This window comes from Glycine soja, chromosome 5 (assembly GCF_004193775.1).
Source record: "Glycine soja cultivar W05 chromosome 5, ASM419377v2, whole genome shotgun sequence".
Classification (NCBI taxonomy): Eukaryota; Viridiplantae; Streptophyta; class Magnoliopsida; order Fabales; family Fabaceae; genus Glycine; species Glycine soja.
In genome coordinates, this window is record NC_041006.1 from 9,093,988 (window position 1) to 9,109,546 (window position 15,559).

The window sequence follows — 15,559 nt, forward strand, 5'->3', positions numbered from 1 at the left end:
TCCAATTAAATTTTAGAGGGGGAGGTGAGCATTTGCTTGCTACACCCCATTGTCACATCATATAGTCGCACTTTGTGCATGTCCTTCATGCTTTACATGCCTCATGACACCTAAGCACACTTAGTGGGGAATATTGGACTTGATCTTGGATTAGTGGGCTGAATCATAACTGAAATTCACTAAACATAATTAGTGAATTTTTGGCTCCAAAATTTGGCTCCACAAATTCAATTTCAAATTCAAGTGAAATTTGAATAGAAATTCAAATTTCCCTCCAATTTTGTGTGACACTTAGGCTATAAATAGAGGTCATGTGTGTGCATTTTTTCAACTTTGATAACTTGAGAATTACAATTCAAAGTTCAGATCTCTTTTGAGGCACAAAATTTCGTGCTCCCTCTCTCCTTCTCCCTCCATTTTTTTTCTCCTACCTTCAAGCTCTTATCCATGGCTTCCTATGGTGGTGAGCTTTTTCTTGACTCATCTTCTCTTTGAAGTGGCGTCTCCAATCATCTTTCTCCTTCTCCATTCCACTGCCATTAATCTTCAAGAAGCAAAGGACTCCATTGATGAAGAAGATCCCAGGCTTACAAGCTCCACAAGGAGCTACATCATGTGGTATCAAGAGCATCTTCATCTAGGTGATGTTCTTTTGCTTCCTCTATCTTTTTGTTTGGTAAATTCACTTTAATTCCTTGTTATTCATCTTATTCTCCATGTATATCCTCCATTGTCTTGTGGTTTGGTTCTATTTAGAGTAGATTCAAAAAAATAAACCGATTCAATCTTAGATCCACACTTGTTCTTGCATTTCTATGGTTCAAATTTTATAGATCTACTCTTGAATCGTGTTTTTGTGTTGATTTTAGGTTTTATAATTTTTCAGTCATAATATTCATGTGCTGAACCTTTAGATCTAAATTTTCTTCCAAAATATTGATTAGAAAAAAAAACACAAAAATGTAAGTGTAAATCACTTAATCCATGTTGTCTTAGAGTCATGTTTAGTCATAGTAATTGTCACATTATGTTCTAAGTTTGTGTTGAATTTTTATTTTGTTGATTGAATTCGAGATACATTTGTTCATATATCCTTGTCATTCTTAGCCTATCTTTTGAATTTTGAGTCTAATTCATGCATGTTATTAAGTTCATAACATGTTCTAAATCAATTCCTAGAAGTAATCTTGTTGTTGAACTTTTTTTTTCTAAGTTTCCTACATGATGCCTATGATGAAGTTGAGTTATGGTGCTAAGTTGTGGCTGGATTTGTGAATCAAAATAAGTCTTAGGCTCTCTTGAATTGTGTTATTCAAGATAATTGAGCATAAGCAATCACAAATTGTTACTATCTAACCCTTAAGGAACATAAACACTATTCTTGATTTCTAGGTTGAAATCGCTGGTGCTGGCAGCTTGAACATACGAACTTATATAAATTACCGAGAATTGATCAGTACGAATTTTGAGCTGAAATTTTACTAAATTTTCTATACATCTCAGAAAAAATTATAAAAAAGGAACCAAGCGATTTGGATAAAAGGAAAAAATAAGAAAAACCACACAAGTTGGCAGAAAAATTAGTGTCCAAGAAAAAAAAGTGAAAGGGAAGTGTGCTTGTTGTTTTGGCTCGAAATTGTTCTATAATTGGTGCCTATTTTATACCAATCTTAGTTCTGAAATTCAAATTGAAAATTAGTGTGAAAACAAGTGCCAAAACTAAAGGTTTCTATTCGAACCCAGCAAGTGCATCGAATTGCGCAAGTAGTATAAAACGGTAAGAACCGAGTATCAAACTCTCGGGGAACTTGTGTTACTTGGTAAAGCTATATTCAGTGAATAGGTGTCTAGTATTAAAAGATATGTGTGGACTATGAACAGGTATGTAAACTAACTATTAAAAGGAAAAGCACGTGTGTAATGATGTGTAAAGACAAGTAGACAACACGTTGGTCTTCCTATTAGGTGCCTGATGTTATAAAGATATTCTCTACTTAACAATGCTCATGTGTTCTATGGTGTCTCCTGAAACGCTAAACCTTGATTCCTCATGATAGTCTAGCCTAATCCTGATCAAGCATCATCCTTATATTCCTCTTGTTGGACTAAACTTGACCAGAACCGCATTCAAACAAACATACAACAACTAGTTTATCGTACCCCGATCCCTCGTGATAATACGATAAACTAGCCCCGTCCTATCACGTTCTAAGAATCAGACCTATTTCCACTATTGAATGATCCTGACAAAGCATGCATCTATGTGATCAAGGAAAAATCACACTGAAATGACGTACTGATAGCACAGAGAACACATAAAACATCATTAAATAGATATACAAGTATTTACATCAAGTACCTACAAGGAAGAACCAACAGAGAATTTAGCTTTCCATATCTGGGAAGCTTCCTTTACAACAAAGAGAAGAGAAAAATGAAGGATTGAAGAAATACAAGTAGTGGGGATGTCTCCTCCACCTCTAGAACCTCAAAATCACTCATAGACTCATCTCATGCTCTCAGGATGACTTCCTCTTCATGCTCAGTTCTCTGCCAGTCTTCGCACAACAAAAGCTCTCAAAACTCTCTGGAACTTGGACCTTTCTCTCTCTTGAAATCTCTAAACATGCAAAAACTTCGAGAATTACCCAAACTCCCTCTCCATTTCTGATTTTAGGCTTAAATAGGTGGCCTTGTTGGTGCTTGTGCGCTTAGCGCGAATTTGGACCGCTTAGCTCGCATTAGTGAATTTTGGCTTAGCGCAGGTCTTCTTGCTCAACGGATGGACTCAAGCGGTGTGCTTAGCTGGATGACACCTCGCTCAATGAACATGCACAACTCATCCTTCTTCCAGATTCTTCCTCGCGCTCAATAGATGGAGTGTTGTGCTCAGCGGATGGCTCGCAGAGCTGGCAGAATGGCTTAGCGAGCGGATGAAAATCAGCACTTCACAAACTTGCCTAATTAACTTGAAGTTGAGAGGAAATGATTATTATATACACAAAATGGGAGTACTAAGTATTTATTACCCATCTTTAACAAAAAGTAATTACAACACTACAAAATAACCATAAATTGGAGGAGTTTGATGCAATTTACACAGGTTTTATACACAAAAGTTAGTCGTATTCATCGACTAACAACTCCCCCAAATTTACAGTTTTGCTTGTCCTCAAGCAAATAAAGAACAACTCACTGGTCCCCAAGTGACAATAATTTGTAGTGACTATGTACAAAGGTGTATGCAACAAAAACTATTGATTGCATGATAAAAGAATGAAGAAAAATGCCCTCATCACTTGTCTTTCACAAAGCATGTAGTTATTCAAAGAGAAGAATAAAATGTAACATGTACAATTAGATAAAGATAGGCATAAGATAGATATCAAGGAAAGTAGCTTAAACCACAGTCTCACGGCTACTGTTTTACTCAAGCACAAGTGTTTAAGCTATTAATCAATAACAACTAGCAAGAGGTCCAATCTTTGAACTTCATCTCAAGCCATAAACTCAGAAATGCATAAACAGAATTAGAAGGACTTTCACAGGCTTGTAGTGAGGTTGGCTACAAAAAAAAAATCATTGGTTTTTCTAGGATTCAAAGACTTAGATTCTAAGAGAGCACAAATCCTAGACTTATTCAAATATTCTTTTCAATACAATTAGCTTACTCACTAGCCTTTCATTTTAATTTTCATTTGACCTTATTACAACAACACACATTTTCTTTGATTGCTCTTTTTTTTTAACACAACTTATTTGTTATGTGTGCTGATGTGCTTTACCTTTTACTTTACATCCCGGTTAATTCCCCCAAATTTGGGGAAAATTGTCTTGAACCATCTGCTCTCCTAGAATCTAAGCAAGGTATTTGGAGATAGTCATTTAAGTTCAAGGTTCAATTTTGAAAATATCATTCAGTTCACAAAGGGTGCAAAGGATACAATTATAATTCAAGGTAAGCTTTTTGGTCAATTGGCTTGTATATACAATCATGGCCTTCATCATGTCCTCATTCATAAATTTCATTCTAAAATTCAGAGATTGATGCAAAGACTATTACTCAAAGCTAGTTGTTCAATCACAGTTTAAGATCGCACTCTCACCTATTATAGTTCAAGCTTTTCTTTCTCAATCAACCTGTCTATTGACTAACAATTCTAATTGCATGTTCACATTCTTGTTCTTTCTTTGTCTAACATACATACTCACTCAAACTTATGAAAAGAAACACAAACTCCATCATAATCATGCATTCAATCCAAAATCAATTCATAACACCAATTTTCACAAAAAGGTAAAAATGTTTCACTGCATAATCATCAAAGTCAAGTTAAACTGTTCCATATGCTTCAAAACAAGCATACCAACTATTCACAAAAAGTATAAGTATATAATTATAAACGGAAACCAAAATTACTCAAAACAATGTGCTGAAACCAATATAGTTATAATTATTATCCAAAAAGCAAAATAATCAGGAATGTAAAAGTCCTGAGATAGATCCTGTGTATCCTAAGTCTGAGCATCCTCCTCATCTGTCAAGTGAAGTACTGGAGTAGCTGGAGGAGAGGTGTTCAGTGCCAAGACTGGTGTGGTCTGATCCTCTGGAATGTCAAGTACAGGAGTGGAAGGGTCAGCTGCAGGCTATGGTGAGGAGAGGTCTACTACTGGAGTAGGAAGCTTTGATGTGCCCTCTAGTGATCTCTCAGGAATGGCAGCAGTCTCTGGTCTCGCCTATTTTTCCCCTGCTTCAGGATGAAGGTGGTCTCGGAGGAAGCATCCTATACCTGTTAGGGTACCTGGGCTGTGGGACCTTCACCTTCCCTATCAAGAGAAGGTTGGGTCCCAGGCCAGGCTACCCTCTCTAAAAACTGCTTCACTGATAGGATGAATCCTGGAGGAGCTACCACCTGTAGACTCTACAGCAATATAATCTGACCCTAATGGATACTTTGAGGCATAGCTTCAAAGCGCTGCGAGTCAACATGAGCTGGAACTGAAGGAGCTGCAGAAGTAGATGTTGGAGTAGGTGCTGGAGCTGCAGAAGAAGATGGAATATCAGCTGGCCTCGCCCTCGCCCTCCTAGCCCCCCGGAAAGCAACTGTTAGATCATCAATGTTTCAATAGTTCTTCCTGATGTAGGCCAAGTTAATGGCCAGGCTCAAGCGCTCAAATGTGAGGTAGTCAGAGACAACCCCTCAGGCTCGGCATAAGGCGGTGATCAAAGCAGGAAACCCAAGTCTGGAAGAGTTAGACTGGGCAATGGAGGTCATCTAGCCTGATATGAGAGCACCGATGTTCATATCCATGCGAGAGACCAGGACAAAGATCAACCTGGTATGGGCAACCTGCAATACCTGGTATGCAAAGAGCAGCCTCAATCTCTCTGTAGTCTAAGGGCAACCTGCAATACCTGGAGTAGGTAGGTAATGTCTCCCCCTCCTCTAGGACTACAAGAGTCTCTAGAAATGTGTTGAGGCTGTCAATGTCTATTTTCACCAAGTGGCCTCTAACTCTGGCTTGCTTTGGTGAAGGGTCTTTAGAGTTGTAGAGGTTAGCATAAAATTCCTTCGCCAAAGCAAGATAAATAGTCCCATCAGCCAAGTTGGTGAGGCGTTTGTGAAGATTACGCCTCTCCAACTCTGTCTTGAAGTCATCGAACTCTGTGTGGTATATATCAACCTTCCTCTCTGGCAAAATACTCCTCCCCAAGACATTATCTGTATAACGGTTCCAAGCATCAAGCGAATGGAACCGTCTAGTATCATACTGAGCAGTTGGCCTTGCCCCCATGCTCTTACATTTCCTAGAGGCCATCTGCAACACAAAGGAACCCAAAAAGTTAGTTAGACCACAAGTTATTCAAATTGAAAAACAGAAAAATAAGACTGAGAAAAACACTGGCGGCTTAGCAGGACATGGTCTACTTAGCTCGCCTTCACAAAATAAACACTACTGCTTAGCGACATGGAGGGATGCTTAGCGGATATTGCAGAAAATTCTGCTTCTGCATAATCGACTTAGCGAGCAACTGCCCACTAAGCCTAATGATAGCCGCAACAGATATGCGCTAAGCTCAGAAGGGTTGCGCTTAGCGGCCCATGAATTTCAGAAAATTTCACTAAATACGTGGGCTTAGCGAGCCAGGCTCGCTTAGCCAAATGGCTGCCGCAAAGAAATGAGCTTAGCCCATATAGGCTCGGCTTAGCGCGCGACTTTCAACAAAAAAAGTTGACTAAGTTACCTAGGCTTAGCGAATCAGCCTCGCTTAGGCACAGGTATCTCCTCAGGAAGATGAATGTTCTTCCCCAAAAGATGAACTCGCTTAGCGCATTAAGCACGCTTAGCGAGTTTGTCCGAAAACGCATATATTCAAGCAATATTGATGAACTCGCATAGCGCAACATGCTCGCTTAGCGAGTTCATCGCATTTTCCAGAAAGAACATAGAAAATGCAGTTCATTTTCTTCCATTTTTGAGCCTTTAAAAGGCATATCAAACATACAAACCAGTCAAAACTATCTACACAACATAATCATTCACAAAATCCTAATTTTTAACTAATCTAATATCATTAAAATAATAAAAATTAAAAGCTAAATCTATGGTTTTCTAACCTAAGGTTCAACAAAATAAAAGAGAAAGAAAAAGGAATGAGGAACTTGGATTATTGATTGCTAATGATGCTTAGAAGATGCAAAAAGAAAGCAAGAATGCAGGTTGCACAGATTTGGGCGAGAGAGAAAATGCAGGATATGCTCTAAGAATTTTAGGCAAATGTGAGTGTAACTGATGTTACACTCACTTAAGCAATTTTCGATCATCTCGCTTAGCGAACCACAGTGCTAAGCGAGCCAAAAAGACGTTTGGTTTCTCATAGTTCGCTTAGTGGAATTGTGCGCTTAGCCCAAGTTTGAAATTCAAAATCTGATTTATTTTTTTTATAAAGCTGGGCTTAGCTCACAGAAGGGGCGCTTAGCGAATTTTGTAGGTCATATAACCTGCAACTCTCGCTGAGCCGGGCTCTGGGCCGGCTTAGCTAAAATAATGCATCTTGAATATAGAGGGATAAGAGCTTAGCAAATGATGGATCGCTAAGCGCTTCTATGGCCGCAAGGAATTGGGCTTAGCTGGCATGAGTAGCGCGTAGCTCAATGAACCCCAGTTTAGGCCGCAAAGAATTAGGCTTAGCAGCAACGTGTTGCGCTTAGCGAGCAGGCCATCGCTTAGCCGAATTCAGATCGAATTGAAATGGGCTTAGCTCAGCCTTGGCCAGCTTAGCGGACCAAATCAACCTGTGATGCAAGGGTTCAGCACTAAGCGCTAGAGACTCTCCGCTTAGCGCATGACAAAAAATGCGCTTAGCGCGAGGCTTGCGCTTAGCGAAAAGACTGTTTTTCAGAAAAGAAAAAAAATTCTAAAAGTTATTTTTCAGTCTCTTCCTCAAGAAATTGATACCCTTATATCTATCCTTCAAAATAAGATGATATACCCTAATGTAATGATTATGAAGCAAGTTCCACATTATGCCATACACATACATAAAAGAAAAGAAAAGCAGAAATTAGAACTGGGTTGCCTCCCAGGAAGCGCTTCTTTAATGTCATTAGCTTGATGCTTTTACCTCAATGGGTGAAATCACGTTTTGGTTCTTACTTCCAGAACCTCCTTACCCATTTCCATTACCTGTAAGCAAACATTTTGTTCTAGAGCAGGCTTGTCTTCGACAAATAAATCAAAATAATTTTCTGATCTTCAAAGCCCAGCTCCAGCTTCTTTCTCCCCATATCAACTATGTAGCTCGCAGTTAACATGAATGGCCTTCCCAATATTACAGGAATGTCATTATCTTCACAGATATCCATTACCACAAAGTTTGTTGGGAAGATAAAATATTTTACTCTGACCAGTACATCTTTGTTGGATCGAGTGGCCTCAGAATAATTAAGAAGGGGGGGTTGAATTAATTATTCCTAAACCTTTACTAATTAAAAATTTATTCTTCTAAGGCTTTTACTATGTTGTTAAGTGAATAAGGAGTAGAAGAGAAACTTAACCAAAAGTAAAAGTGGAAATTAAAATGCACAGCGGAAAGTAAAAGAGTAGGGAAGAAGGAGACAAACACACTAGTGTTTTTATACTGGTTTGGCAACAACCCATGCCTACATCCAGTCCCCAAGCGACCTGCGGCCCTTTAAGATTTCTTTTCAACCTTGTAAAAATCCTTTTACAAGCAAAGATCCACAAGGGATGTACCCTCCCTTGTTCTCTTTGAACCTAGTGGATGTACCCTCCACTAGAACTGATCCCCATAAGAGATGTACCCTCTCTTGTTCTCAGTCAACAACCCAAGTAGATGTACCCTCTACTTGTACCACAAAGGATGTACCCTCCAATGTGTTAAGACAAAGATCTTAGGCGGTTAAACCTTTGATACTTTGTGAATGGGGATACAAATGAATTCTCAGGTGGTTAGTCCTTTGAAAACTTTTGTATAAGGGAAAGGGAAGAATCAAAAGAATTCTCAGACTGTGTCGTTTTGAATTCTTTGACAGGGGAGAAGGGAGACACAAAAGAATTCAGGCGGTTAGTCCTTTGTTCTTTTGGAAAAGGGAGAAGAGAGACACAAAAAGAATTCAAGCGGTTAGTCCTTGGCGAATTCTTTTTGGCAGAGGGAGAAGAGAATGAAAAGATGAATAGCACAAGTTTTCATGGTTTAGAAAACCAGAAAACTTTGGAAAGCTTTTGGTACAAAGAAGAAGAAGAAGTTCAAAGAGATTCAAGGCTTGTAAAGGATTGTATGAAATGTTCAAGATGATTGAAATGCAAAACAAAGCCTTGCTTTTATAGACTCTTCATGTCTGGTCAAGACAACCATTAGAAGAGTTATGACTTTTAGAAAAACTTAAAAACCAATTTGAAAAAGTCAAAAACTATTTGAAGAGTTACATCTTTTGATTTTATTCAGAAACAATCACTGGTAATTGATTACCAAATTAGTGTAATCGATTACACAAAGCTTTTATGTGAAAGGATGTGACTCTTCACATTTGAATTTGAATTTCAACGTTCAAAGGCACTAGTAATCGATTACCAAAACATTGTAATCGATTACAACTTTTTGAAATCAATTGGAACATTGTAAATTCATTTGAAAACTTTTTCAAATCCATTTTGCTATTGGTAATCGATTACAACAATCTGGTAATCGATTACCAGAGAGTAAAAACTCTTTGGTAAACATGTTTTGAGAAAAATCCATGTGCTACTTAATTTTTGAGAAAACCTTTTCATACTTATCTTGATTAAGCCTTCTCTTGATTCTTGAATCTTGAGTCTTGAATCTTGATCTCTTGAATCTTTATTCTTGAAATCTTGATCTCTTTCTTTGATTGACCTTTGAGCTTTTTGTCATCACCTTTGTCATCATCTTTTGTTATCATCTTTGTTATCATCAAAACATCTTTGAATCACTCTTGATTCATCATGAAGTTTTGCTTCTACAGAATGGACACTACTGTCCTGTCTTGCAATAATTTTCTTCTCCTCTCGGCTCCGTTCCTTCTTAACGTAGCTTCAATCTCCAAGTCCAGAGGAACTAAATTGCCTGTGGGAGATCTATACATATAAAACACTAACAGAAACAACGGTTATCCAGTTCAAGAGGAAAACAAATATGAATCAAAAGTAAATATTCACAGTTAATCAAAGAATAAAGAATAGACACCTAGGACTGAACTAACTTTCCAAATATAAAGAAGTTCCCCAGCAACGGCGCCAAAAACTTGTTCGAACCAAGCAAGTGCACCAGATCGTGCAAGTAGTATAAAATGGTAAGAACCGAGTATTGAACTCTCGGGAAACTTGTGTTACTTGGTAAAGCTATATTCAGTGAATAGGTGTCTAATATTAAAAGATATGTGTGGACTATGAACAGGTATGTAAACTAACTATTAAAAGGAAAAGCACGTGAGTAATGATGTGTAAAGACAAGTAGACAACACGTTGGTCTTCCTATTAGGTGGTTGATGTTATAAAGATATTCTCTACTTAAAAATGCTCATGTGTTCTATGTTGTCTCCTGAAATGCTAAACCCCGATTCCTCATGATAGTCTAGCCTAATCCTGATCAAGCATCATCCTCAGATTCCTCTTGTTGGACTAAACACGACTAGAACTGCATTAAGACAAACATACAACAACTAGTTTACCGTACCCCGATCCTTCGTGATAATACGATAAACTAGCCTCGTCCTATCACGTTCTCAGAATCAGACCAATTTCCACTGTTGAATGATCCTAACAAAGCATGCATCTATGTGATCAAGGCAAAAGCACACTGAAATGACATACTGATAGCACAAAGAATACATAAAACATCATTAAATAGATATACATGTATTTACATCAAGTACCTACAAGGAAGAACCAACAGAGGATTTAGTTTTCCATATCTGGGAAGCTTCCATTACAACAAAGAGAAGAGAAAAATGAAGGATTGAAGAAATACAAGTAGTGGGGATGTCTCCTCCACCTCTAGAATCTCACAATCACTCACAGACTCATCTCATGCTCTCAGGATGACTTCCTCTTCATGCTCAGTTCTCTGCCAATCTTCGCACAACAAAAGTTCTCAAAACTCTCTGGAACTTGGACCTTTCTCTCTCTAGAAATCTCTAAACACGCAAGAGCTTCGAGAATTTCCCAAACTACCTCTCCATTTCTGATTTCAGGCTTAAGGTGGCCTTGTTGGTGCTTGTGCGCTTAGCGCGAATCTGGACCGTTAGCGCGCATTAGTGAATTTCGGCTTAGCGTGCATTTTCTCTCTCAGCAGATGGACTTAAGCGGTGCACTTAGCGGGATGACACCCTTCTTAATGAACATGCACAACTCATCCTTCTTCTAGATTCTTCCTCGTGCTCAGCGGATGGCTCGCTGAGCAGGCAAAATGGCTTAGTGAGCGGATGAAAATCAGCACTTCACAAACTTGCCTAATTAACCTGAAAGTGAGAGGAAATAATTATTAAATACACAAAATAGGAGTACTAAGTATTTATTACCTATCTTTAACAAAAAGTAATTACAACACTACAAAATAACCATAAATTGGAGGAGTTTGATACAATTTACATAGGTTTTATACACAAAAGTTAGGCGTATTCATCGACTAACAGTTTCTTGAGTCATTTTTTTTAGTTTTTTTTTTTACTCTACTCTAGAGCCATTCTAAGTTTCTCTTTGAGTTCTTGCTTGCTTTTATGTGCTTTTCATTACTTTAATTGTTGAATAATCCTTGAAAATTTGTCTTGTTAAAACTCTATTGGTTTAACTTTCATTTCATTTTTTTGGTCTTTGGTTATTGCTTGTCTCTTTGTTTCCTTGTTTGTGAGTTGCCACACAGGGAATTGGAAAAGAGGATTGGTGTTATCCCTTGAAGAATTTGAGTCAAGAAGCAAGGGGCCAACCACCTTACGAGCTATTGGACTAAGAAGCACTCCAACTTGAGTGAAACACCACAGAGAGAATAGCCACCAAAATTGAAGACTTTTTTTTTTGTAATTTTGTAATTGGAAATTTTCTTTGCTTTCAAATTTTGTAACAAAAAGGCCTTTCATTGGAAGTAAGTTGGGAGCCTCCAATAGGTCACCCTACTTCCATTTGTGTGTAATAATTTTAGGCAATTTACCCTTAGGATTGTGAGTGTTTTGTTGGGATCCTTAAATGTGGTCATCCAAACACTCTTAGGATTTGCCTAGTTTACATTTCTTGCTTACTTTCATAGCTTATTTCCTTTACCTTCCCTTGTCAAACTGCCTAGATAGCTTGTCTTTTACCAATTAGTTTTTACCTTATCTTTCACACCTCTTTTAGTGTTTATTTTGGCTAGTTTCAACCATAGTTTCTTTTACCTTTTGTTTCAAACCTCCAACAAGAAAGAACCACAACTTAGGAGGAACCATCATGGGTCTTTATTCTTCATCTAGTGTTAACGGTGACGGTTCTACTCCTAAGGACCCCTTGTATAAGATATTAGATGAGTTGAGATCCCTTAAATTGTAGAAAGAAAAACAAGAGAGAAAAGAAAAAGGAAAAAAAAGAGTGGAAGAAATAAGTCAAGATGAAAGAGAGAAAATAAGAGAGGAAGAAAGAAGAAAAATAATGAAAGAAATGAAAAGAGAAAAACATGCCTCCTATAGTAGTCATGACTCTTGCAAGAGTTTAAGTGAAGAACTTAACGACTATTATAGAGGGCACCATAGTTCACATACTAAACATCACTCCCAAAGAAGAGAAAAGGATAGAAGGCCTCAAGAGGTTAACATTAGCCTCTTATATTTCCATGGAAAAGATAATGTTGAGGCCTAATTAGATTGGGAAATGAAGGTTGAACAAATTTTTGTTTGCCATCATATTAGCAAAGAGAGAAAAGTTCCATTGGCTACCCTTAGCTTTCAAGGGTATGCCCTCTATTGGTGGACTTCCTTTTTTAGGGAATGGAGGATTCATGGGGATCCTCTAGTAGAGTATTGGAATGATCTTAAGAGTGCCCTTAGGAAGAGGCACATTCCCTCCTACTATGAAGGAAGTTTATGGACAAGCTCCAAAGGCTTAGACAAGGGAGTATGAGTGTTGAAGAATATAGACAACAAATGGAACTACTCTTTTTAAGAGCTGGACTTAGGGAGAAGGAAAGAACAAGCATAGCTAGGTTCCTTAGTGGGCTTAATATGGAAGTGAGGGACAAGGTAGAACTCCTTCCATATAGGGACCTAGATGAGCTAGTCCAACTTTGTATAAGAGTAGAGCAACAACTCTGTTAGTGCTTAGCTTTACTGAGTTTTAAAAGATTGGCTAAAATTTTGTTAAAACATAAGCACTTAGAAAATGAAGGAAAGCTGGAGTTGCTGCACATGATGTCTAACATTATTTCAAGGAAACAGATCGGGCTGCACAATGCACAAGGCAAGATAAAATGTCAAATGAAGAATTGAAGCTGCAGGATCCACGATGTCGGATACAATGTCCAGGACATCCTGCCCGAAAATACTGGACACATAAATCTGTTATATCTTTAACAGATTAATGTGCAGTCAGCAACAGATTAGGCGCTCTATCTTTAGGAACGAATTAAAAGATAATTAAAGTTTGAATTACAAACTTGAATAGTTTCGTTCAGGGATTAGAGATTGAAGATAAAAACTAAAAGATAAAAATTTATCTTTTAGATCTTTAAGTGCAGATTTTTCAGGAGAATGATAGATCTTATCCAGCGCAAGTTGTTGCAGCCCAGATACGCACACTGCTATATAAACATGAAGGCTGCACGGGTTTTTCATCAAGTCAGAGATTGAAGAGTTATTTTGTGAGTTTTGTGACTTGAGTGTTTTGTGAGCCACCTTGATGCTACCCTAACATCAAGTGTTGGACCTGAGTGTGTAGAGTTGATCTCTATTGTTCAGAGAGCAATCTCTGGTGTATCTTTGATTTGTTTGTAAACACGGGTGAGTGATTGAGAGGGAGTGAGAGGGGTTCTCATATCTAAGAGTGGCTCTTAGGTAGAAGTTGCACGGGTAGTGGTTAGGTGAGAAGGTTGTATACAGTGGCTGTTAGATCTTCGAACTAATACTATTTTAGTGGATTTCCTCCCTGGCTTGGTAGCCCCCAGATGTAGGTGACGTTGCACCGAACTGGGTTAACAATTCTCTTGTGTTATCTACTTGTTTAATCTGTTCATACTGTCATATATAATCTGCATGTTCTGAAGCGCGATGTCGTGACATCCTGTACGACATCTGTCCTCAGTATCAGAATTTCAATTGGTATCAGAGCAGGCACTCGAAATCACTGAGTGAGATCTAGGGAGATAAATTCTGATGAACATGGAGAAAGAAGGAGGACCAGTGAACAGACCACCAATTCTGGATGGAACCAACTATGAATACTGGAAAGCAATGATGGTGGCCTTCCTCAAATCACTGGATAGCAGAACCTGGAAAGCTGTCATCAAAGGCTGGGAACATCCTAAGATGCTGGACACAGAAGGAAAGCCCACTGATGAATTGAAGCCAGAAGAAGACTGGACAAAAGAAGAAGACGAATTGGCACTTGGAAACTCCAAAGCCTTGAATGCCCTATTCAATGGAGTTGACAAGAATATCTTCAGATTGATCAACACATGCACAGTTGCCAAGGATGCATGGGAGATTCTGAAAACCACTCATGAAGGAACCTCCAAAGTGAAGATGTCCAGATTGCAACTATTGGCTACAAAATTCGAAAATCTGAAGATGAAGGAGGAAGAATGCATTCATGACTTCCACATGAACATTCTTGAAATTGCCAATGCTTGCACTGCCTTGGGAGAAAGGATGACAGATGAAAAGCTGGTGAGAAAGATCCTCAGATCTTTGCCTAAGAGATTTGACATGAAAGTCACTGCAATAGAGGAGGCCCAAGACATTTGCAACATGAGAGTAGATGAACTCATTGGTTCCCTTCAAACCTTCGAGCTAGGACTCTCGGATAGGACTGAAAAGAAGAGCAAGAACCTGGCGTTCGTGTCCAATGATGAAGGAGAAGAAGATGAGTATGACCTGGATACTGATGAAGGTCTGACTAACGCAGTTGTGCTCCTTGGAAAACAGTTCAACAAAGTGCTGAAAAGAATGGACAGGAGGCAGAAACCACATGTCCGGAACATCCCTTTCGACATCAGGAAAGGTAGTGAATACCAGAAGAAGTCAGATGAAAAGCCCAGTCACAGCAAAGGAATTCAATGCCATGGGTGTGAAGGCTATGGACACATCAAAGCTGAATGTCCCACCCATCTCAAGAAGCAGAGAAAAGGACTTTCTGTATGTTGGTCTGATGATACAGAGAGTGAACAAGAAAGTGATTCTGACAGAGATGCGAATGCACTCACTGGGATATTTGAATCTGATGAAGATTCAAGTGATATTGATGTTGAAATCACTTTTGATGAGCTTGCTATATCCTATAGAGAACTATGCATCAAAAGTGAGAAGATTCTTCAGCAAGAAGCACAACTGAAGAAGATCATTGCAAATCTGGAGGCTGAGAAGGAGGCACATGAAGAGGAGATCTCTGAGCTTAAAGGAGAAATTGGTTTTCTGAACTCTAAACTGGAAAACATGACAAAATCAATAAAGATGCTGAACAAAGGCTCAGATATGCTTGATGAGGTGCTACAGCTTGGGAAGAATGTTGGAAACCAGAGAGGACTTGGATTTAATCATAAATCTGCTGGCAGAACAACCATGACAGAATTTGTTCCTGCCAAAAACAGCACTGGAGCCACGATGTCACAACATCGGTCTCGACATCATGGAACGCAGCAGAAAAAGAGCAAAAGAAAGAAGTGGAGGTGTCACTACTGTGGCAAGTATGGTCACATAAAGCCCTTTTGCTATCATCTACATGGCCATCCACATCATGGAACTCAAAGTAGCAGCAGCGGAAGGAAGATGATGTGGGTTCCAAAACACAAGATTATTAGTCTTGTTGTTCATACTTCACTTAGAGCATCAGCTAAGGA